This window comes from Colius striatus, chromosome 6, assembly GCF_028858725.1.
Source record: "Colius striatus isolate bColStr4 chromosome 6, bColStr4.1.hap1, whole genome shotgun sequence".
NCBI classification, from domain to species: domain Eukaryota; kingdom Metazoa; phylum Chordata; class Aves; order Coliiformes; family Coliidae; genus Colius; species Colius striatus.
In genome coordinates, this window is record NC_084764.1 from 45678090 (window position 1) to 45703662 (window position 25573).

Sequence of the window (25573 nt, forward strand, 5' to 3'; positions counted from 1 at the left end):
AGGTGGGCAATATCTCCGTTCATATGCGCACCTCAAATGGGGTTTTTCAATGACAGGCTGTCCCAGGTTGAGCAAATTGCAGACATTTCTTCTTCTCAAACTCTCATATGCGGTGCAGTTACTATCTACTCAGCAGACCTTCCCTGCTCAGAGGTGGGCAGGTGGGTGATGACATCCACCTGGGCAGAGCTGGCGAGCTGGAATGTTCCTGCAGAGCACACAGCTTGAGGCTGCTTCTGTCATGCAGGACTTTTCTCTCCTCTGCAGCAATGTGTTCCTCTGCAGTGGTGAAAGGAAGGCTCTGCTCCCTGTGAGTGAGTGGGGGTTTTTATGTTACGCAGCAGGATCTCCTCTCCAAAGGGCCTTTTCTGCTCAAATCAACTGTATCCTATGCACAAGACCAGTGGCAATTTGTCTTTGCTGCCTCTATCTTGATTTCCCTAGGAATTGTCCTACGGGATTAGCTCTGGTGGTGCAGGATCCTGCCTGCAGTTGAGATGTTCCCATGGGGGGGATGCCCAGAAGACTTGTGAGAGGCTCCTATCTTTATGATTGAAGCTTAAGAGCTTCCTGTCCTTAGCATCGGAGGTGTCTGAGGCAGTCCCCAGCGTCTCTGACAGACTTGGACATTGTATTAGATGAGGATGTGGGCTTTGAACTGCTGCAGTCTTCAGATCTCCAGATACTTTGCCTCTTAGGGGAGGGCATGTGCCACCCATTGACTACCTTTTTGTCTTCTAGGAATCTTTTTTTGGGTGCTGTCACCATCTGGGCATGGGGCAGTTGGTAGCTTTGGGGGCATCGGTGGTGGCAGCCTGTGCTGTAGCATTGTAAGCCAACCCTACTGTAAGACCTGATCCCGTCCTTTCTTCATCCTTTTTCAGCTTTCCCAGTCGTTTTTCACCTTTTCACATCCTTTTGCGGTTGTGAATTCATCTCTTGGCAGAGATGATTGCTTCACAGTATAGCAGCTTTGAGGGCTGCATTTCCTTCCCATTTGATGGGGGCAGAAGTTTTCAAGACCTTCTCCTCCAGTCTGCTGAAGGTCTCCCAAATGGTGCTGAGCACTCTCAATAGCTATTGCTCTCTGTGTGAGCTGATGGCACTCAGCTCTTTGCAAAAGATGCCCAGTGTTTAGTTAGGTTGGTCCAGGACACTTGTAGTTGCCATCCAGATCTCATCTCTTACTAATTTTTGCCCAAGTTCAGTTCATCACGAAGTACTTAAATGTCTGTGTCCAGCCAGGGGTTGCCATCCCACCCCCCCCCCATGCCATCCCATCCCATCCCATGCCATCCCATCCCATGCCATCCCATCCCATCCCATCCCATCCCATCCCATCCCATCCCATCCCATCCCATCCCATCCCATCCCATCCCACCTTCTGGGAGTCAGCACCAGCAGAACTTAACGCTTTTGCCATGCAGAAAATCTGCCAGAGGAGGGGGTGAAGGGGATGTTCACATGTGGAAAAGGCACAGAAAAAATTGTAAAAAGTCAATCTGGAGCAGCTAATCTGTTTCGGACTAAACTGAATATCAAATGAAAATATGTAGGAAAGATTTTGAACTGAGAAAAATAAAAGGGTTTATCATTTGATGGGCATTTTCTCAGCGGTGCACAGAGATAGGGACATCCACTAAACAGAGCAGTAATAATGCTTTCTCAATTAGGAGCCCGGCTCCGAGATAAAAAGGTGCAGTGTCCTTCCATATTTTTTTTAATAGCAGCGGATAGTTTTCAATAGTAGGATAAAAGCCTCACATTACAGCCATGGAGGGTAGCCATGAAAAACCCACAGAAGTCATTCACTGGAAAGGCTTTAGTGGGATATACCAAACCCCTTATTTATATTTCAATAGAAAGGCTTTCTGCATTAGCCAAGAAAATCAGAATCTGCATTTAACATTAAAGGTATTTCCCAGTGAGCGGCTGTAGAGCATTGTTGTTAGATTTGTTAAAAAAAGAGACTAAATACGATTTCATAAAAGGGAAACTTAATCTCTAAGGCAGCTTTCTCCCACCCCACCACCCCCTCCCTTTACTTTTTTATTTTTTTGGTAATAATGCAACAGCCCACAGTATTTTTACTTTCTATGTGACGAAAGATATTCTTAGCCTTTCTGTACTGCGACAGGAAGAATGAATTTCTTTATTCCACCAAGAAATATGTAAAATAATCCCTTAGAAGTATGGGGAGATATGTTTGTTCAAAGCATTTAAAATGTTATTTTAATCAAAGGCACAAAACACTCTACATGCTGTGTCAGCTAAAGGAGACCATTACATTTTAACAGCAAATCGTGCTCCTTTCCCCCCTCCCAGCCAGGCCCCCCCCCTTTGAAAATAACTTTTTTTTTATTAAATAAAAAGGCGAAAAAGATTAAAGAATGAAAAAAAAAAACCTTCAGTAGCTCAAATGTATAAAGTAATTTAATATGGTGGAAGCATTAATTATTTTAGCTTAATTGAATTCTGAGGACTGCAGTAGTTGCAGTTTTGTAGACAAGCTCTGTTTATTATTTCTTTGTGTAGATTAACAGTAAAGGAAACATAGATAACTTTCAGTTATTTATTGTAAAATAAATGTGTCAATTCAAGTGTAAAGCAAGCTGTTCAAAGATAATTGAGTCTTTATATTTGAAGAGGGAAACCAGAAATCACCCACTCGCCACTCCGACTCCCTGAAACACGCTGCCACCGCTGCTGCCCTCGAATAGGTTTCAGCTCCTCTCCTTGATCTTGCGTTATTTTTTTGTAGACCTTCTTATTTGGTCAAAAGGATTTGTGTGGCCTTCTGTGGTGTGACTGAGCAGCCAAACCTTGCAGCTTCCAGTGGCTGAGCCCAGCGAAGGTACGCCAGGAGCTGTGCTGCCGTTGCACCTCTCTTCCCTCTGGGCCTGAGGGTGTTGGGATACAGCCCCGCGCCGAGCGTTCACCCTGGCACAGGGCACGCAGCAGTCTCGAGGTCTTTCCTCTGCTCGCTCTTTTTTTGCCTTTCTTTCCTTCTTTCTGCCTCGGTAACTGTGCTTGCTCTAGCCACCGAATGCCTCTTGACTACACAACGGACCCTGTGCCGCTTTGGGGGAGGCAGGTAGATCTCGGGAGCCTGCAAGAATCTGCATGCACACAAGGCAAATCTCCAACTGACATTTCTAGATATGAGGAGAGACAAAGGCGACTTTATCTCTGCAATCAGCTTTTAAAGACCTTCGGATAATGAAGTCTGTCGTCTTTTCCTGGCTTGTGGCTTGCGAATCCAAGCTTTTCAAAGCACTTTCATTGTTACCACTGTCTGTACGGTGTGTGGTGGCGTGTTAGCTGGCACTGTGAGGACGTGACTTGCTTAGGAGCAACTCTGTCCTGTAGAGTTGTTGGTTTTTTTTTACAGATGGGCTGACCTGTTTGAAAATCAGTTCTGCCTCTGGTACAGAGGGTGTGATAGTATCGAGCAGATGTACTAGATTGTGGTGCAGCAAAACACGGGCAGGCCAATGAGTTGGCTGGGAGTTATCAGTCACTGCTTCTTTCACTTCACCCCTGGCAGGTATTTTGGAAAAAAATTAGGCCGCTGCTATATTTGATATCTCTTTTTATCTTTCATATTTATCCAATCTTGGGCATAACCAGGTGACCAGTCCTGGCTGAAGAAGGCCCCAGGGAGGTGGCTTCCGCTATTCTTTAACTGATGGTATCTCCTGTCCTCGTCATAGCATTGCTGGGCTCGTGGGCCGCCAGGCTGTTTGTTACAGGGCTCTCTGAAACGATCCAGATTAAAGAAAGAGGACCATCCATCTTGTTTTTACTGCTGGATTATTTCAGAGAACCCCAGCAGAGAGGAAGGAACCACCATAGGACAGCCAGCACTTGGACCAGACCTTCTGCGGCTTCACTGGCCGGTCTGCATGGCTGGGGCAGGGTACTCTGGCAGATAGATAACACACCAGCAGCAGAGATTCGTCAAGACAGCGTAGTTAATTTCTGCAAAGATGGTACTGGGAAAGGGGAGGAGGTTGATTGGAATTCCTCATTCATCCCATCCCGGCCACCCGTGCTGCGCTCCATACATTGTGTACTTGAACTAGATGTGCATCGTGAAAAAAGGCTCCCTGTCAGAAGCAGGATTTAACTGCAACTCCTGCTCCATGAATGTTCATTTCAGGCTTTTGAATGGTAAAACTGCCAGTGAGAGAAACTAAATAACTCGCATGTGCTGGAAGCCAGAGATAAACACCGCTGCAGGTTGCCATGAAATAGGCTATTTGATATATTTAGAATTGTTATTTTTCTCCAAATTAAGATTAGTTAAATCCATGTGTGTTGTGTGAGTGATTGTTAACTCAATGGCATGGATTATCCTTTTTTCAAATCATGACAGCTAATTATTATTGCTGTCTACCCTGAGACATTCGCTTACAATGTACCATTATGGACCCGCGCACCCACATTAACTGTAGGACTCAGACAGCCATCGTGATGCCTCCACACGTGAGGGGAGGAAAGCACGAGCTGGAACGACGGGCAGCAATGTCAGGCAGGTTGCAAAGAGGCATCGAAACTGTTCTGAACAGCACCGAGCCAGCATGGGGCCTGGGGACTGCACCCTTCCTGAGGCTGCCATGGCACCGGCCCCTGCTGTCAGCACCTCCCCAGGGCAGTGGGTCTTGCAGGAGAGACTTGTGAAAGCCAGGCCAGGGAAAACATTATGTGAAGAAGAAGAGGCTTCCAGAAGTGTGTGGTAACAGTGACTGAGCAACTCGGGTTGTAGCTGCAATCTTTGTCGTGAGGCTTTTCCAAACTTGTTTCTTCCCCCGTGTCTGCCAGGCTTTCCCTGAACACAGAGGAGTTACCCGGCCTCCTCCTCTGCTGCTTCACCAGGTATTTAGCAACATGTTTTGCTAATCAGTGTTGCTGGGACAACACAGGGAAGGTATCAGCTCCTCTGAGAGTGGGGTTAACGAGCCAGCCTTCTGCCCTGGGGACCTGGGGACCTTGGCTGAGGTCCTGACTTGGGTCGAAGGGAGAAAAACAAGCTGAGTGATCTCACCCAGAGCCCTGCTTGCGCCTGGGGCAGGGCAGGGGGCACGTTGTCAGGGCAGCCTGACTCTCCTCTGCAGCTCACTGTGGCTTCAAGCATGATGAGAGGCTGCTGAAATATCGATGGCTTTAAGTTTTAAGGCTGCCGGTGAGGCCAGGACGAGATCAGCATGGGGCTCCTCAAGGGATGTGATTTTGCCTGTGGGGGATTTTAAGGGGCTGATGTGAAGGGTGCCTAGGAGTGCCTTCGCAGCCCGCTGTCACCAGCGTGCCTCCCGCAGGCTGGCAGGGAGGGATGGCAGGGCCACGGCCGCTGTGTGCCCTGCCAAGGCAGCCATAAGCACTCTGCTAATGCCTGCAAGAGCTAAAGGTGGCAAACGTGCACATTACAAAACCTTTTCTTCCCCTTGCTTGAGCTCCACTGCACTCATGTGGCCAGGCTGCAGCACCCTCTGCTCAGCCTTGGCCCAGGGGATGACCGGCCACTGTCTCCCCACTGCCAACTCAACCTGCCCCAGCCGTGCCCTGCCTGGGGTTCAGCCCCACCAGGTACCGATGCTTTCCCAGCATCTGCGACAGTCAAGTGTGAAATTAATTGCATCAAGTTTTAAAAGCACACTAAAAAATCCTGCTGAGGAATATTATGCCCTTCATCCTCCCTGTTGGTTTTAGCTTTCTGTTTTGCCCCTCTCACCATCCTGTTTTTCAGAGTGGCTTTGTGTGCCCCGCGTGCGGTTAGCAGGACCAGCGGGTGCTGCTGCTGGAGGAGCGGAGGGGCTCGCCCCAGTCTGCCCTGCTTTCACCTGGGGTCACTCCCCTGAAACCGGTGGTGCTGAGGCACAGGCTGCCGAACTGCCAAACCAGAGCCGGCTGCTGTTATTTTCTCTCTCTTTAATCTTCTGTTTTACATGTGACAATACTAGGTGAGACCTCTTCGACACAAGTGCCGTTTCGCAGGCTGGGGAGAGGGAGTTTGAGAAGGTCACTCAGTACATGTGGCCAGAGTGTTCTCACTCTCGGGGGAAAGCCTGTCAGGAGTCACTCTGTAAGAGCAAAACTTCCTAGTTTACACCAGCTTGGTACTGATGTTACCCTCTTTAAATTCAGTGGAAGGACTCTGGACTTACTCAGAGGTAGAGCCCAGTCAAAATATGGCCCAACAAAGTGGTTTTTGTCTTTATTTGGGCCCTTTTGTGCAATTACTAGGGCCATGTGTGGGAAGACCAGAAACCATGTGTATGTCTCTATTATTAGCATGGAAAGACTGGTAAATTTTTTAGACTAATGGAAAATGATGAAAAGCAACTGGTCATCCAGTCATTACTCATTTTTCTTGACATCTTTGTGAGCAACTGTTAGGAGCAAAGTAAAAGTAGTGCCAAACCATCCTATAGAATGCTTCGACATCTGTGTGGCTGTGACTAATATCAATAGGCTCGTGCTCAGTGACTTCAGGAAAGGAGTTTGTGTCCCTTTGCAGGACAATTTTGCACTGGGATGTAGTCGGAGGAAAGTCAGTTGCATGGAAGCGCTATAAACCAGAAAAGCTCCCACATAGGTAGAAAAAGTTGCTCCTCTCCGACACTGAAAAAATATATAAAGGCACAGAAAGAGTTCCTTTGCTTCAGCAGGACAGAAGTGCCGCTGTAGCAGGAGGCTGCCTCCCTCCCTTCATGTCTTTTCTGTAGATTGTTATTCTTTCTCAGCCCATGTTTGAACTGTGCTGCCTATACACACAGTGACCAAATCGTCTGTGACATAAAGGTTGAACTTTTCTAGGGTTTTTTTCGAGATTGGAACATTTTTCTATCCTAACTGGAGAAAAAAAAGAACCCCAACCCTGTGAAGTAATCATGCTTTTTGTACAAGAAAGGCTTGGATTTCTATGTCATGTCACATAACTTCAAAGGGCATAGATTTAGGGCTGAGTTTCAGTGCTGGCTTCGGTGGCCGAGTGGGAAGATGGGAGCCTGGAGGGTGAGAAATAGAGGAGGAAAGCCAGGTATAGAAATAAAACCATGTTTCTCAGTGCACAGCCCTAGAAACCCGGAAAAACTGGGTAGCTCTTGGTTTGGGAGGTGCATGTGCTCCTTCCGACAAGAGCATCCTTTTCAGCACCGTTCCTTCTCCCTGTTCCCTCCCACCTTCCAAATGGTAATTGGTGGGCTGTGCAGGAGAAATGTTATTAAAAAAAAAAGAAAGAAAGAAAGGGAAAAGAAGAGAAGAAAAAGTGGGTGGGTGGGGTATCTAGGGATTTGGTGTCTAAGCTCAGGAGTTAAGCCGGAAATCCCAGAGATGTAATGAAAACAAAACGGACTTTTCACTCGCGCTGTGGCATTCTGGCAGTGAGAACGCTTTCGTGAGCCAATGTTTTCATTGTAGGTTTTCTCGAGAGAAGTAGTGGAAACGAGTCGTTAACCCCTTAACAGGAACGAGCGGTTGCTGCAGCAGGGAGAGGAGAGCCGCCTTGGCAGCTGGTGTCCGTGTTGCAGAGCTCGGGGGTGTGTGTGTGTTTGTGTGCAGTGGGGAAGGTGGGGTAGATACCGTTTGTAAGGAGTTTAATAATCTTAATGGCAGACGTGAAGTGGTTACTTAGCGGTTGTTGTTTTTTCCTCTTTGCACGTATGCCTTTGCAGAAGGGTTCGAGTGCCATCAGCACAAACCGCCGTTAAGCCCGACAGCTCTTAAACTTGCTCTAGCTTGAGGCGTTTGGTAGCGTAGTTCTTGAGTGAGAAAAGGGGGACGTTGCTCGCCGGTCCCTTGGCAGGGTCATAAAAGCTGCAGATGGAAAAGACCTACCAAATAGCAGATCCCAGTTTTCCTGGAAAGTGGAAGCACAGGATGCGTGTGTGTTGCAGGCACGTTACATATGTAGCTTTAAATGTCCGGCGCCCTTGGAAGGTGTTCAGCCTTACAGCAGTAACCCCCATCATTAAAAACAAGGGAGTTTGGGAAGGAAGGGAGGTGGGAGTGATTACTCTAATTTACCTTAACAGCCACTTTTGGTGAAGAGATTGTGTATCCCTGTACTCCATGCTCTGATTAGGCTGCATTTTATTTCGATATCTTATTTCACCTTTTGATCACAGCTGGCACTTACCGGATTTCTCTCTCCACTCTCTCATTAGGATATTTTATCTGCATGTATTCTTGCAAGCAGTATAGAGCATCAGTCCCCTGTTCTAGCTAAAGAGCATCTCATCTACCCTTTAGCATCTCGGAAGAGCAATTAAAATCATTATACACCTTCTCCCAGCTGCCCTAGGTCCTCTGGTCTAGCCCTTGCATGCAGGTTGCGGGACTCTCGGTGCTGTGCAGGCTTTGGACGTAATTGCATAGCTGCTGCAAGGGGCTGTGTCTCTGCAGCTGACCTTGCTCAGCACGTCTGGCCCCTGAATAGATGTTTGCCTTCTTTCTTCCCACTTTGACAGCTCCCCCCTCTCCGCACTCCAGCCCCTCATTCTGCCCCAGCCCACTCCTTGCCTGCTCGTGCTGGGAAAGCACCGCAAGCAGCAAGGTATCTTGTGGCTGAAACTGCCTTGGCAATGAGCAGAGGCTGAGGAGAGCATCGGTTCTCCCGCACGCTCCCATTTGAAGAGGGGAAAAATAAGAACAGAAGGAGATATTGCTGAATAAATGATGGTTCTACATGTTTTTTGTCCCATGCTGCTTTCGTAATGGTCATTTAAGCAAGGTGGAGTGGTGGGGGAGGAAAGCACAAGAGACTGCAGACAGGGATTAAACAGATCTCTTCTTCTGTTAAGATATTTATTATTTTCAGAGTCAAACCTGTAGCCAGCTAATGCAACTGTAAAAGTCTCCTTTGAATTATTGGCGAGGCGCTCTGAAGTCGTCTATTATAGCTGATGTTCTTGCCCTCAGACAAAATCCACAGCAGAATTTAGCACCTACTTGTTTTATTTTCTTTATCAAACCAACTCCCGGATCATTTCTTTTCACTTCCAATGCTGGCTTTTCCTTTCCCATTTTCTAGAGCGCCCTATTACTAGCTCATAAAACAAGAGTTAGGAACTGAAGGGAAGTTTCCTGAGCAAGAGGGAATTTTTTTTAATTCCCCTTCTTACCCCTATGTCTTGGCCTGGAGCCAACCTGTCTTTCAACAAGTAGAGAGCCATTCCAAGTTGAAATTTATAGAGCATAGTCCAGGTTCAAGGGCTGAAGCCCGCCAACAGCTCCAGCCCTCTTTGTTACTGATTAATTCTGCAAGCAGTTCAGCTGGTTTGCTCACTTCTGCCTGCTCTTCACAGCACTGCAGTGCTTCCCAGCCGCCTGCCCTGCTTCCCCCTCCCCTGCTTTTCAGCGGCGCTTTGCCCCTTCTCTGTAGAGCAGACTCCCAAATCCACGTTAACTCCATGCAGCCCAAGCTGCACCACAGCGGCTCTATGGCAAAAACAACAAAAAAATCCTTTCCCTCCACCTTTTTTTTTTTCCCCTTTTCCTTTTCTCTACAGCTAATTTTAAACATCTGGAGCTTCCCCTTTCGCTTCAGCTCATATTAACGATTGCTTCTTGGCATCCTTTGGAACCCAAGTTCCCAGGTTTTAATTAGTTTACTTAAATGCATGCAGTGGGGCAAAATAGTTTCTTTGAGCTTTACCTGCAAAGGATGTTTCCTGTCTTGGTGAGGGGGTTTCCCTCGCTCAGGGATTCGGAAGGCAGGAGTTTTCAAAGTGGTCTCAATGTGGGGCCTCACAAGAGTGAATGTGGGAGGTGAGGAGGAGAGGCAGCAGGGAGAATGAAAAGGGAGCAAAAACCACCCCGAACCAAAACCCACAAAGAGTTTGGGAAAGTACCTTGAAACGAGGATGGTCCCAATCCTGCGACAAACTGGGTGTGAAAGCATAACCTGATGGAGGTCAGCGAGGGCTTTGGCAAAGGCGGGATTGGAGCCGTGGCCTTTGCCGAGCCGCAGGGATGCCAGCGGCCCCTCGCAGGCAGCGGCACTGCTGATGTGCAGAAAGTTCAGCACGCCTGTAAGCGTTGGCAGGATTCAGATCCGTGCTGGTATTTTCAGACCAAGTGAAATGCATGTGGGAGGTTTCTCGAGAGGAAAGTGCATGGGAGTTTTTAAAAAAGGAGAGTATAGCCGAGCCTGCCATTTCTAAGCGCCTTGGGGAAAAACCTGCCTCACTATTAAAAATATTGGAGGACTAATGTGTTGCTAATTGTGACACAATTAACTCCTTAAAAGTATTTGATTGTGAGTCCTGAGAAGAAGATGGGGATGAATAGCTGGAAATTCAGGCCTGCGTTTCAGTTGAAACGTTTCCTTTTTATTAACTAGAAATAACAGCCAGCCTAGAGGTCCACTTTACTGTTCACCTTGGTTACTCCAGTAACTCCTAGAAGCCTACTTTTGAGCAGGTTATTTAAAGAATTGAAAAAGGACAACAACAAAGAAGCTGAGCTCAAACCCAGTAGCTGCCTGAGACCCCTATATGTGGCTTTACTACAAAGCTCTTAAAGTCTTGTTTAAACATTTCTCTAGAGCTGTTACTCAGGAAATAAAACTGTGTGCTGTTTGACTGTAGCAGATTGAGAGTTTACCTTTAATGTGACAGCTTCTCAAATCTAGTGTCGGAAACATGCCTCTTTTTTTATGGTATTATGAAACAGGTCTGGTGCAGAAACAATGTATTTAACTAAGAGAGAACTAGGTAGAAATTGTGGGTTTCTTTCTTTCATGGTTTAGAACCAGAGAAGCTTTCCGTGTCTCTCTCTCAAACTGTTGTGCATCCAAGTGGGCAGCATAAATAAACGACACTGAAATTTAACACTTAACCTTAAAAGAATCTTAAGATCAGCAAAAAATAATGTTTTTTGTAATGATCTGTCAGAGGAATCTGAAGTTGTTCCTTTTCTCCAAAACATTCCTAATTTCAGCAGTAGAAAACTGAAACCCACCCGAGCTCTGAGAAGGCTCTCTCACATCTGCCTCCGCCTGTGTGCCGATTCCCTGGGGTCCCATTTATAACAATCTAACAAGCTCGAATCTGCCTTTGAGTATCAGTAAATATGGCTAAAGATCACAAAACTGTGCTCATAATTGTTCAAGACTAAAAAGCAGAATATAGTGTTTGATTAACGTTTATGGTGCAGGGCCCTTTCGGGGAAGGAAGCGAAGACAGTAACCCCTCAATACCCCCAAAAAAGCCCCATAGCCCCTACACTGGCCGGCTCAGGCTCCACTGAAGGATGCTACCCTCACTCTGCAAGGTTCATCACTTCAGATGATGCACTTTATTTTTTTATTCTGAAACTGATTGAGAATACCTGACTGGACTTGTTCCTTGAAAAGGATGTAGAAGGGAAGTTCTCTGTTAGAAGCACTTACACAAGAGAAAAGAACGTCTTTGCTGTCACCAGAAGCACCCATCCCTCTGGTCAGGGTGCTTTTGACTGTGTATTGTCTTGGACTGGTCTCATCCTTACCACACCTGCTCTGTGGGTGAGGAGAAACACCCTCAATCCTCAACCCTCTCCAATTGACAATTAACATTCATTAGTACTTAAGCAGGAGGAGGTTGTGGATGCAGCAGTGGCTGTCAGAGACCCCTAGCAAAGGCACCTGCTTGTTTTGGAAGGACTGATGAGCTGGATTGATAAGATCTCTGTTAGTGTTGGAGCCTTTGGGCTACCTGGGGCTGTGATTTGTTCTGGGCAGCTTGCAGCAAGCATTACTTAGGTGAGGGGATGCACTGGCTGTCCTCCCTGTCCTTCTGTGGGAAGCCTGGGAACTCCTGTTGTCTTTGCTGCTGGGAGATTTCCCTGCTGTCTGGAAAGGTTTATTTTTTCGAGAGATAGTGGGTTGAGCATACAATACAGATGGATCTATTTCTCTTTCATTAGCTCTTTCAAGACGGTTGTTTAAATGTTAATGTCAGTGTTTCAAATATGTCTGTTAGAAAAACAAACCAAACCAAAAGAGAGTGTTTTAAAAAGCCCAGGCCAGGGCTTTGTTATAGAGCTGGCCTAGGAATGACAAAGGTGACTTGGACGTGCACAAAGGGGGAAAGATGAGGGAAGAGTCAGTTCTAATTTACATTCAGCAGGTCCCTCCCGTAGGCTCCTGCCAGGGCAGAGCCCAGAGCTCTGGTGAGAGGGAAGAGCTGTGGCCAGCAAGTGGGGCTGGGTGCTGGTGAGGGTGCCCAGGGGATGTGCTGAGCAATGACTGTGACTTTTGCAGTTATACTCCTCTGTTTTGGGGAACAGGGTAAGGGTCCAGAGAGAAAACATGGAAGAGCTGATGTGCATATGCATCAGCAGAGGGGTGAGATGCTAAATGGGGTTAGGGAGCACTGTGCTAGCAGAAATACCAGCCCAGCAACCCATCACAGAGGAGCCTTGGCACTGCAAAAGTCCTACTTTAATACTTCTGTTTCTCACTCTCCTGTCCCTGCAGTTCACCCAGCCCTGGCTGTGTGACAGCAGAGCTGAGCAGAGCCTAAACTCTGTCCCCAGCAACCCTTCTCTAGGACAGGTCTATATGGCTTGATGGGTAAAGCGCAGGATGCCATCGTCCCTTTCTCCAACCCTGCAATCCCACCTTTGTTCCAGACAGCAGAGCAGGTCTGGGAATTTTTAGTGCTGCTGGTTTTCACCCTCCCATGTCTTTGCCAGTACCAGCTTTAAACCGCCCACAGGAGATACACAGCTAAGCACTCTCATTTCTCAGACGAGGCAGCAAAGATGTGAATGGCTTGATTTTGCAGAGTGCCTGGCTGTGTCCGGCGGGGGCTCGGGGCAGCCTGCCGTGCTCAGCACCCCTCTGGATGAGGCTGCAAGCGCTGCTGTCCAAAACGACAGCGGGTGAGCGCAGTGGCGCCGTGGCCAAGGGAGCCAGCCCTGGTTCACTGCTCTCAGCTCTACCCTTTTGTGCGTGCACTGATGTTTTTGAACAAGCTCGAATCCCTCCAGGTCTCTGTGCTGTTAGCATATTCCCCTGCTCCCCAAACTCTTTGGCAAAAGTGTTGGATTAAACAAATGCAACAGGAGAGGCAGTGTAGCCGGGAGGGTGATGCTCTCACCCACTGCCGTGTGCCGCCGGGGAGGATGGATGGACGGAGGATGGGAGGCTTCGTGCCACTTCCCAGAGCCTCGGCCACCGTGGGCATGGTGCCAGAAGATGGCTTCTGCCTCATAATTGGATAAGGATCTAAGGAAATCTCACTTGTGAGCATGTGATAGGACCCTTCCCTGTGTGGGGAGATAGGAGTCCCAGGGCTGGGTACGTTGGGTGAAATCCTGTCTGAGTTTGGCCGGGTTGGGATGGGGCTGAGTGCCCTCACTTCCACTGTGGCTGCCAGTCCCAAGAGGGGCTGGCACTCCTTCACGCTGCATCCCTATAACTGGGTGCTGAGGAAGAGGAGGAGGCAGAGGGAAAGGAGTGGGAAGGGGGGTTGGGGGGAAGAAAAAAGATCTGTGACAAAATCATGCGACACCCACGTAAATATTGTTTGTATGAATTGGGTCCTTCATCTTTTGTTAGCGGCAGCTTGTTAATTAACAGCAGATTAGTGCTGCTTTCTTCTGACACATGAATATATTTTGGGCTAGAAAATACTTGTACTCAATAAAACTGTGTGACTGAACAATTCAGAAAGTACCAGCGGAGCGCCGTAATGGATTCCCTTTTCATCCCCTCCCCCTCGCCTCCTCCTCCTCCTGCTCTAAATGCAAGCAGATTTCTGCAGTCTAGTGCAGAAGAGACATGTTAAACACAGCTAAATAAATCATGTTTACTCTTGGCGTTCTTGGTAGTGAAAAATATGTTGGCTGTTTTTACTTCCTTATTTCTACAGCATTTGCTTCCTACCTGTTTTTGAGCCTGTGCCCAGAAATAGTAGTTTTGTCAAATGAGTGGATTATGCCAACCAGCAGTTCCCTCTGCCAAGGAAGCTGCTGGATCGCAAAACCTGGTGACTTCTTTCTTACAGTGACACCGAGATTCTCCCCCTTCCTCCCTTCCATACTGGGATATAAAATAAAAGTATTAAAAATCAGGAGGAGGAGAAAACGTATCCAGTTTAAGAATCCAGTTTAAGGAAAGTTTAACTTCTCTTCCTAAAGCTCTCCTTTAAGCTGTTTGTGGAGGTGAAAGCAATGAAGATGCCAATTACAGGAACCAGGCATTCTCTTTTCCTTGTCATCGTTCCTTGTCCTGTTCCCCTCCACAAATGGATGTGGGTTTTGTTTCGGTGTAAATTTTTTCCCCTCCCTCTACAGAGAGCTTTACAGATGCCAGGGAGAGGTAACTAAGCCTTCATTTTAACCAAGTCGTCTCACAAGCTCTGCTGCTGCAGGGGGACAAAATCTGCTCCAGACCTTGTGTTCCTGGGCAGCCCCATAAGCCTCTGATGGGCAATGCACATCCTTACCTATGTGTGTGTATATATATATATATCTGTGTGTGTGTGTGTGTATGTGTTACACTTGCTTGTCAGCAGAGCTGTCGAGCAGAGGGGACTATGGCCCAATAGATAACTCTGTTTTGATGCAATCCTGCATGTTAAATGCTCCTCTTTGACTTCAGGTGGCAACTTTTCAGCCTGGACCCATCCTCCTCTCTGCTGTTATCCCAGATGTCAGTGATCCCAGATGTGACTGTAACATGGATTATGAGCCTGGTGGACTCTCCCTGTTTGGTTTTAAAATTAGAAAAAAGATCCTTTTTCCCATCAGAGCTTTGCATGTATTTACTCTTTGATCACATTGGAAGGGCCTTATCCTGTCTCCAGAGGAGCTTTAGTTCTGCCTTCAGTGGTAACAGGGATCTGGCCCGTGCTGCATATTAGCGTTTTAATGGCTTACTTAAAGCCCCAGTGCTGGTACACTCACAGGGCTCCCTGCAGAAGGAGAGTCCAGCTCTGGGGTTTTGCAAAGCCATGTTGCAGGCTGCGACGCCTGCTGAATGAGAGGAGCGGGGACGGCCCGTCTGTCATAGATTATTAGTATTGTCAATGGTAACGTGTCTACAGAAGCCAAATTAATTCCTTCTTCCACTTTACTAAGTCCAAGAAATGCCAGATCAGCTTCAGAACGGGAGCAAAAAAAAAAGAGAAACAGAACCAAAGTTTGTATGTTAGGATTCCTCTGAGTTTCTGGTGGGAATACTCTGCGATAGAAATGATATTTCCACGGAGGCATTGGCTGCCAGTTTGCTTAATTACATTAAATAGTGGTATAAACCTCAGCAGAACATAAACCTCTGTTACAGCCAGTCATTAGAATATTGAATCATAAGGAATAATGATACCAGTGCTAACGTGTTGCAACGGTCTTTATTATATTAGTGATTGAAGTGTTATTTAAAAACGAAGGTTTGTTGTAGCGGTTTGGGTGTGCATGCATATTTTCTCTGATCACTTATTAAGAGACCGAAGACTGGATTTGAATTTATTACAGGGAAATGAAAGGCTTGCTTAGGGGAAGAACTACTAGATCGCTGCTTGTGATTTCACAATTTGATTCCGCTTGTCCTTAAGGAAGGTTCGCAACGCTCCCTTCAGAAATGCCGCCTGCGTCCAGACGTTAGGGTTAAAAGGAGCGCTTTGTTGGAATTAATTACAGGCTAGTTCGGTTTTCTAGTTGGTGACATTTCAGAGATATTCGCTTGTATTGCAAGAGGTTACAGAAAGATTTGCTTAGGCTGTGATATCCAGCTGTAAGCTGTCATTTGAGTATATTGACATTTCCATCAGAAACAAAACGAAACCCCGCTAGCCTTAATTTTACTGGGGTGAGAGATACGAGTTTAATGGTCCTTCCCCGTGCTGAACATGTGTGTTGGATGGAATTATTTTGCTCCACCTCGCTTTGTACAGTGTCTCTGTTTTGTCATGCTTTTTGTTTCTCTTCTTCTTAGTGCACTTTTCCTGGGTAATCAGCTTTCATTTCAAGCAGACCTGATAACAAAAGGCCTTTTTGTATCTCACCCTTTTACCTTCTGGAGGAAGATGCTACTCAGTAAGGAGAAATGGCTGATCTGGGAGTTAGGGGGAAATTTGGTCCAGAAAAAATAAGCCTCAGAAAAAAAGAGTCCTGTATGCAGAACGGTTCTTGGTTTCTGGTAGTTGGCTTTGCTCTTACTTCTGTGTCATTCTGAAAGGAGCAAGGGGTTCTTTCTATATCCTACTTGTGTTTTACCTCCCCTGGTGCAGAGTTCAGTTATCCTGTCTAATTAGCACTTGTGACTGGCCAGATTCTGCTTGGATCCAAGTCTTGGGGTGCAGCTTGTCGCTGTGCTGTTTAGCAGCAGGCCTGGGCGCAGGCTCGCCTTTGCTGTGCAAGTGAAACGGCCGTTTATTAGTTCCCTTTTTCAACTTAGGCTGCAGCCTGAGCTGGATTCCTGGTCGCTGGTTTATTTGTCTGCTTTCTTTCATTATTTAAAAGCTAGTTAATTTTCTAGCCTCTTTCCCATTCAGAGAGCATTATTTACTCGGTTGTGCTGACGTCCAGTAAATTGAGGGCTGAAGCTTTAGATCCTCGGGGCTCCCCTCATTTGGTGGATTGCTTTACCATCTCCATTCAGTTGCTCCGCTCATTTAATTTGACAGGCTCGGTTATCAGGCTTGGGCCCTCTTGTACACACACAGCTGGATTGGTTTTCCTCCCCCCCCCCGAGAGATCCAAAACTCAAAGGGAATCCTAATTTTACAAACCTCTGTTGCTTCCAGCCACCCCCACGATGGATTGCCCTGCTTTCCTTGTTGAAGTTTGCCTGCTGTTGGTGGAACGCTGTGCTGGGTGTGAGCATCCCCTGTGCCCAAGGGACAATCTGCACGTTGTAAAGGTGTACGTTACTGGGCCCCCCCCAGACGCCGTCATATTTGTTAAAGTGTAATGTGTACATTCACACTGGGCAGGGAGACTGTTTGTCACATTCCATTTCTGCACTTACAGAGTCGCTACACTTGCATTGCTTTTAGCAAAGGGGGAGCCAAAGAAAAAACTCAGGGAGCTGTGATTCCCTTCCAAAGGGAAGGGTGTGTGTGTGAAGTTTGTCCAGCTGTGCTTTGCAGGGACATTGGCATCACCCGATGGTCCTCCTTCGTTATTAACAGCAGCGAAAGAGTTAACCGTGCTGCTGCTTAACATGTTGCTGTTACAGAGTCCTTTTAGTTTCCAGGACATTCAATGAAATGGGGTGGATGTCATTAGCTGATTTTCACAGGTGGGAGGCTGAGGCACAGAGAGGCAGGGTGACTTTATCTGAGTCCACAGCTTCTCTCCCCTTCCAGGAACTGTTTTTGCTACGGAATAGTTGAAGAGCTGATGAAGCCTCATTCTGCCTAATTTCTCCAGTCCTTTACATTTTCTTTCCATTTTATACTTGTTAATTATTTTACTGTGGGGCACAGGAAAAAAAAATACTGTTAGAAGACAAACTTTAGAGCAAAGAAGAGATACTTACCCGAGCAGCAGGACCTGCTGCTGTCTTTTCCACGGGCCATATCCCACCTGAGGATATGTGTGTGTGGAGTGCAGCGGCTGCCAGTGTGAGCAGGGCTCGGTCCTGAATGGCCAAGGCAGAGAAGTCCATCAGTGCTGCTGACTTCTGCCCATCTGGGGCTCTTCCCTGGCCTCTCCCCTTCCATCATTTTAGCCTCTTGTGGTCAAGCCCTGAGATTATTTGTAGTGATATTCCTCTCTCTAGGTGCCCATATAGACACACACACATATATATAAACCCAAATAAGTATGTCTATAATATAAAAGTATCGTTATATTATTTCCCCTTTGGAAACAGCTCTTTCCTTCCACTGAGTTCCTTTATTAGTTCCAGGGCCTGTTAGATTGCTGCAGTCATCTGTTGGAGCTATTATACGTTCCAATTGCATCAGGAATATTTGCTGGTGTATAGAAAGTTTCATGGTATAATCAGGGCTAAAAATTTTAATCCCCACAAGGATTTTTACAATTATTGAAACTCCCCAGGACTTAATTACAAGATTTGGGGAACAAAGTTGGGAAAATTGATGAACTGTTTATTGTCAACCCTTTATGCCTTTTGGAAAACAAACTCCACAGATCAGGGTGATTATTGTTATTTGTTGGTTTATTGCGGTAGCTTCTGGACATTGCAGCTCGGATCACGGCACCGTTGTGTTAGGCTCCCTGCTCCCCCGGAGTGAGGGCAGGGGATGTACTTGGAAGCAATTTGAGGCTGGACAGAGCAGACAAGAAGAGGGTGGGAAAAGGAAAGCAGAGCTCCAGGAGGGGACATGCCCAGGTGGCTCATGCCCTGAGGTGTGTGCCCTGCCTCTTTCCCAGCTCAGAGACTTGTCTGCAAGCTCACCTGCTTGAGATGAGGAAATGTCCCAGTTTACTATGATATATTTAAGTTCCATCTGTTGATATGTGGTATCTAGTTATGCCTTATGATGGTTTGGGCCCGATCCTGCCCCTGTTCCCCCTGCTCTCGCTGCTGGTTGCACTCGTAGCAGAGGGATACAGCCCTCCTGGGGCAAAGCCTTGCGTCAGTGGGGTGGGCAGATGGCATGAGGTGGGAGGAAGCCATGAATGCAGCCTTGGAGTGGGTGAGAGTTCTTGTGTGTTTAATTGGGGTGAACCAAAGAATTTTGTGTTCAAAGCACAGGCGAGGGGCTGGGAACAGGTTTGAATGAGCATCAGGTGGGAGGGGGTACCCAGCTTGTAGGGATGCTCCCAGTGCTGACATGCAGCACCTGGATGCCCCCCATGGGCCTCCCACCTCAGCCCCTGAGCAGAGCCTGTGACAACTCACCCCCCAGTTTCCTAAAAGACAGGTTTTGGCACTGCATGAACAATCTCACAGGCATAGTGTGGGCTACTTCTGAGAATCTACATGGTCTCTTAGGTAAGTAAAAACCTCCACAGCCTGCCCTCGATGCCCGAGCCTCTAAAATGCCATGCACAAACACGTGGACAAGCTGAAATGCGGAGTTTTTTACACGCAGCGAGAAGAGTTGCATGCTCAAACCAGGATATTTAGATATATTAGGATATTTATTAACCACACGGGGTGTTCCAGGCTCCGTTTATTTATCTTTGTAAAGTGCTTCCAGATCTTTGTGTGGAAGGCACTAGAGAAATGAAAGGCGTGTTATTATTATTATTGTTGTTATTGTTGTTGTTATTATTATTATTATTATTACAGCATCTAACTACTGACAGGCAACCCCAGCTGCACGCTCCATTCAAGCCACTTACATTTAGGGACCGATTTGTACAATATTGACTCTCAATACTTTTTTCCCATTGACTCCATATGCTGCAATGTGTGTTCACCTGCCCTGCTGAAGTGTCATTATTCTCCAGAAATATGTAAATGGGGCGCTTTCAGAGGAAGGGAGAAAATGTGGCATAAATATGAAGTGCTCACATTTATGTGGTAGAACTCAACTGCCATTTAAGAAGGGCTTCAAAGCAACTAACTGTATGGGCTGGTAGTTGCCTCTCTGTCGTGAAGAAAGAAAATGTATTGGTTAAAACAAAGCCAAGGAGCCTGACAGACAAAGGGTAACGTTCACTGTGCTGAAGGGTGTGACAGGAGCTATGGCCAGCCCAGGAAGTGGAGAGCTGGGGTTTCAGAGTCAGGCGATGCAATCGGTGCGGTTGTGCACAGCCGCTGCCGGCTGTGTGTTATGTAATGTCACACTTCGCCCGCCCACGCACACCTAGAGACAACAGGCATCTTCCAAAGGTCTTGGCATTATTCAGAGGAAAGACTCCCAGCAATACCCCTGCATGGTATTTAACCTTATCTTGGCTTACGCTCAAGCATTTCTTTTTTTTTTTGCTCCTTCCCACCTCCATTTGTTTTTGTGCCTTTTCTTTCCTGTGGAACATCAATAGTGAGTACTTTTGTGTCTCCAAAAATGGAGAAGGTAGAGGGGGAAAAAATCCCATTATCTCTCACGGCAGCTCTGAAGGTCCCGGCCATGGCCGTGTTGTGCATTTCGTACCATTGTCCTTACGCTGGTATTTTATTCTTTTCTCTTTATTTTAAGTGGAATTGAGCTGCTACACTCTGAGGACACCAGCTAATTATTAAATGCTACCTCGCCTATGCTTTCTTTAGATTTTAAAATAGGAAATAATTAACCAGGGGTTTTAAAGATCTACAGAAAAGCCAAACAGGCCTGGGAAACCCCGGGATCTAATCACAAAGAAGGTGAGTCGGTTTTCCGGAGCCCTAAGAGTTTGAAGACATCCTTACTGTGGCCTTTCTGAGTAACAGAAAGAGCTTGACCACGTTTCACACTGGTGCAAGGTGGCCCTGAAGTTAATTGTTTTTCCAAAAAAAGACAAAAAATGAAAAGGAAGGGAAAAGTGACTGGCTGCTAATTAGATGTGTTTTAACTGCAGAGTCATTTTAGCAGCTAATATTGTTATGATGTGCTTCAGTGTGAATCCTTAGTGAAGCTATTAAACTGTGAGAGCCTGACTTATCAGACATTTTGTAATGTGGCTGGATTTTTGTATCCTTGTTCAGAAACCTGTGGGGAGTGGAAGACCTTTCTGACTCGGAGATGGAAAACACATTTCTTACCAAGTGATTACCAGGGCGGGCAGCTGAGACCTCTTTGCACCTTCCTCTTGCAGTTGTGTTGGGGTGGTTTTTTTTTTTTTTGCTTCTTTTTTTTCTCCTGGCAATATTCCTTCTCCCTGTTGCACTCCCTTCCTTCTCTCCCAGACAGTCGTCAAGCTCCACGTTGCACCTCTAGCCAAGGAAAAGGGTTTAAGGGCAGGGACTGCTCTCGTTCTTTTCGGGATACCTTCGACTCCTGCCTGTTGTGTACAACAAGTTGATGCTTTCAGTAGCCGGTAGGCTCTCAGCATCTGGCAGGCTCCTGCTTTTGAAAAGCAGTAGCCCACAGCAGACGGTGGACTTAGCCATCATTTTCCTATCGCTTCCTCACCCAGGATTCTTACTTTGTAATTGCTGGGTTGGGTTTCTCAGGGTTTGTGTTTTTCCTCCCATCTTCTTGCATCGGTTGCTGTTATTCACCTTCGCACTCTAAAACAAAGTGACTGATACAATATCTAAACTGATGAAAAAGAATGGGATTTTTCCCTCCTTTATTTGCTCGGATTTGAATTGGGTTATCTGCCTATCTTGTTTATGAAATTTTGTGCTGTCTTTTCTGCACAGACTGTGACTCCCAAATCTTCCACAGCTCCATTTCCATATTCCTGCGTGCTTGTTCTTTGTTAATCACTTGGCAAGCGCTTATTTGAATATTAAAAATTTCTTTAATCATCAAAGGCAGGAGCACAGCTTCATGAATATTCATATTTTTTTTTCCTCCTCAGACTGGATTCTAGTTCATTACCCTGCAGTAAAGCCAAACAGTCATCAATCGCGCTCATTACAGCCGCTGGCGTTTTGATTGGCTGCCTGCTGCTGGTAGCCCGCGTCCCCCATCCTCCCGCTCTCCTCCATGAGCTGTCGTGTACCTGCCAACAACAACAACAAAAAATATATCAACAATGCAAGAATAAATTTCTCTGGTTGAAAAACAATTTTGTAAACTTGTCAAACAGTCCCTCTTCACTTTTTTTTCCCCTTAATTTTTTTTTGGTTTTACACCAAAAAATTGGGGGAAAAAAAAGAGAAGGGAGAAACTTGAGCTTTAGAGATGAATATTTGTCAAGAGAGTTGACGTAAGTTTCATTTGCATAATGACTTTGTACTTCTGCATTAATAAAATTTGCATATGAAGCCATGTTAATTACTCCTGATCATGCTTTTTGCATTCATGCATAGTAATTTTCTCCGACTTGTGAGAATTAATGTCTTGGCATGGGGGGAGGAAGGGGGGGGGGAGTTGGGGTACTGTCAAATTTCTGTGCCAGTGCCCCTCACTCACACTCTTTCTCTTTCTTGCTCACCATGTCGCTCTTCTTGATCTATGACTCATTTATGCATTATCATTCAAAATTCTTGGGAGAAAGAAATGTATCAATTGAAAGGGAATCCTTGTCTGCCAAAAACCAAAAAATCCCTCAGCAAAATGTAACAAGAAATCCCTTCCGTGCCCTCCTTCTTTCCCCAGTGCAGCCTTTCCCTTTCCAGCTCCAGCAAAGTTTTAGTCTCAGCGTTACAAGTTGGTGCAGGGGAAATGCTCCGAAGGGCTGTGTGTGTGTGCTGGGGCAGAGGTAAAGGCTGGCATGCAGATGTGCCTGGCTGAGCGCCGGGCTCTGTGCGTGCGTGTGTCTAACAGCCTGTGCCACCGAGTCCTTCTGCCTTTCCTGGGGGATGCTCTGTGAGTCTGCCACTTGCAGGGTGTGCATGCCTTGCTCTGATAGTCGCCGCTGCAAAGGTTTGTGCCTCAGTATCTCTGCACACCCTGCGTACACGTGTGTGCTTGTGCGTGTTTGCTCCGTTGGTGTCTGTGTTAAAAAGACATGGCAGACAGATAAGAATGTCAGGTGGGAGCAGTCTGTTTGAGAGGATGTGATACAGATGAGCTAACTTCTTTTAGGAAAATCTTGTGAAAAAAAAATCTACTGGAAAGATTGGTGGGTCGATCTGTCTCTTTCACTTTTGGATGTGCCTGTTCAAGGTTGCTGCAATGGCACATCTCAAAACATCTGCAGCACTGTCCCTGAACACGATGAGCACAGGGCAGGGATGATGCTGCAGCCTGCACTCTGAATTTACAGCAGAACACTGTTTGAACAGATGTTTTTCTTTTTATTAAAAGAGATTTTTTTTGTTGATAATGAAACTGAGCTTTAGTCTCTAACCAGCTATTGATTGATTTTCCACCCCTACACAGGCACAGAGAGACACACAGGAAAGACTTGGTTTGTGCCCTGTGAAGTGGCTTACACGTCTGCCTGTGCACCTGCCTGTGGAGCTGTGCACAAATACACACCCAGGCGAGCACACAACACCCCCAGGGACCCACCAGCCACACTGTGACGTGTAAGCGTCTGCACTTACACATCACACAAGATGTGAAGCAAGCTCTCTTAAGTCAAGATGGGGTCCCCTGCTCTGAACCACACTAAGGTGGGACATTGTGAATGCTGCCTGTGGCCCCATCTCTGTGCTTTACTCTGGGACTTTTCTGCAGATGTGCCAGAGGAGTGTGGTGTTTTACATATATCATACGGCCAGTCGTGCCTAGGCTCAGGGAGAGGGACAACAAAAGGATGCAATTTCTGTCTTGATTGTGGCTTTTGTCATGTTCATCCAGGCTCTTACGCTCATTTCTGCCTTATGGGGTCATGTCCAATTTATCTTATCTTCTTCTTTGCAAGTTTAAAAATAGCAGAGAACAAAAAAATTACTCTTAGCAGTGGCTGGGAGTCAGCATAACCTGTGAGCTACTGTCATGTGCAGGCGCTGAGCACACGCCGAGCCCCTCCAGAGAATGAGGACAAGATCCTCCTTCCCCATCGGCAATGCAGATCTTCTGTTTACCTGGTGACAGCCCCTGTGCATGTTTCACACTCATGCTATGGTGCAAAACTCCCCTTCGCATCCGTGCAGAATGAATGCAGAATGTATAATTGAGGTCTGCAGTGCAGGTGAGTGATTTCCCAGTGCTGACCCAAGAGTAAAGCCGAGCCTCATACATCATGTCAGCGATGTCTGAGAAACACGGAGCTGCATGTGTGTGCCCACTCACCCCAGCTGGGTCAGGATTTTGCCTCTGAAGATTGCAGCACAGTTCCTGCAGTCTGCTTTTGCTTAGTGCCAGTTGTGGCTGTGCCCTTTGTGGCAGGCAGGGGCTCATAGGAGTGTTTTCTTTTTGAAACCTGTGTGCAACATGATGTGGTCAATCCAGAGACTAGAATTCCAGAGACTAGCTCCCCTCCCTCTCCTGGTGCTGCGTGGGCTGAGCACAAAACTCTCAGCATCACCTTAGGATACTGTCTGTCTGTCTACCTGTATCTGTTTACCATGTTATCTGTTTGTTCGTTTAGCGTTTGTCCATCACCGGTGGCAGTTAGGTTTAAGACTGGTAGATAACTCGTCTTCATTTTCAACTTCAAATAGAGCCTTTAGGGGGAAAAAAATCCCACAGAAGAGGAACGGAAGAGGTAGAACAGGGGCATGTTCCTAGCAAACACAAGCTGAGCATTTCTGAGCACCACTGTTATCCTTTCCATGGCTGTGAAGAGGTATCACGTACCTAACAGTGGAGCTCTCCTTTTCTCCATGCCTTTCCTTGAGACCAGTGGATACAATTTCCCTTTTCATGATTTGCCACTTGGTCTGACTCTATAGGACTGTTTTGGTTTGTGAAAAGAAGCAAACCCTAAAGTGGTAGCAAAGAAGAGGAGGAATTGCCTGATTTGCCTTTGCTTGTAGGAACAGACTCAGCCTCCTGATCCGGCAGCCTCACAGTCTTTGTCCCTCATTGCTAGACTCGTGAGTGGTGATGGGACTCCCTGAGCATTTGCCAGAATCTGTCTTTGTCCATTCTTCTTCTCCTTTACCAACCCTTTCCTTTCTGATGCTAGTTTAGCCCTTTTACATTTCCTCCTATATATATCAAAGGAAAAAAAAGACCTGACTGACACGTTCAGTTCCATCCATTCACTGGCAATAGGCTCATGTAGTTCTTCCCATAAATTTCTTAGATAGCCTGTTAAAGAGGATTGCTTGCCCCAGTGTCTCTGTTGGAAGCATCTCACAGTATCTATTTTCCCACATGGTTAGAAACCTTCTATTTGAAACCTTAATTTTCTGTCCACACTCCAGGAGATGTACTGGATAAGAGCAAGAAGAGCCTCCCTCCATAACTTCTTTGTAAGCTCTTAGCACCTTCTTGGACATCTCAGGTGTGTGCAGATTGTTTCAAACTCATTGCCAGTGGACAGATGGGCCCCATCAGGACTAGAGGAGAAGCCGTTGCTCTTAGAGTAGTATTGTGTACTAGGACCCATGTACCTCCACATTAAAACCCCATGCAGTTGTGGTTGATGGTGCACTCAGTGTGCTTCATATAGTTCCTCTCTGTGATGGGAATCCTTCAAAACCTCTAGTATGGCAGCACAATGTGCAGAGGGCTGAGTGCCCTTAGTCATGGTGGGGCAAGAGACTTGTCTAGGTGTGACCTGGGATGTAGCTGCCCCCTGGTCCTATGCTAAATCCCAATTTCAAGCTGACAACTTTCCCAGCAAGGATGAATGCCCAGGCAGCTCAGCATAGCCTATGCTAGCCTAGTTATTTCTATAATGTTAGGAAGATAAGATACAATTGTTCAGCCATCAGAGGGAACCTTTGTTACTTTTTGCTTGTTTAGTCCAAGACCCAAACTTATTATTTGTACTTGTTAGAGTGGCGATGTCTGGTTCACACACACGCAGAAATGCGTGTCTGACGGTAGTTTCCACCTGCCCAAAATGCAGCATGGGTGTGATCTGGACAGTGCTTATCATTATCTGCTTGTGTAGCACTTCCAGGGAGATGAAACCATTACAAAAGCCAAGCAACTCAGGGCCCAGAATAAAAAGTCCTTCCTTGTCCCACGAGCCACAGAGATGGCTTCTATTTAAAACCCGTCCTCACAAA

General features: G+C 46.6%; 1 protein-coding gene across 2 annotated transcripts in view; it reads left to right on the top strand.

Moving 5' to 3' along the window:
* BCL11B (BCL11 transcription factor B) overlaps positions 1-25573 on the top strand; it is a 91119-nt gene that overhangs the window by 14669 nt on the left and 50877 nt on the right. The gene's annotated exons all lie outside the window — the stretch shown is intronic.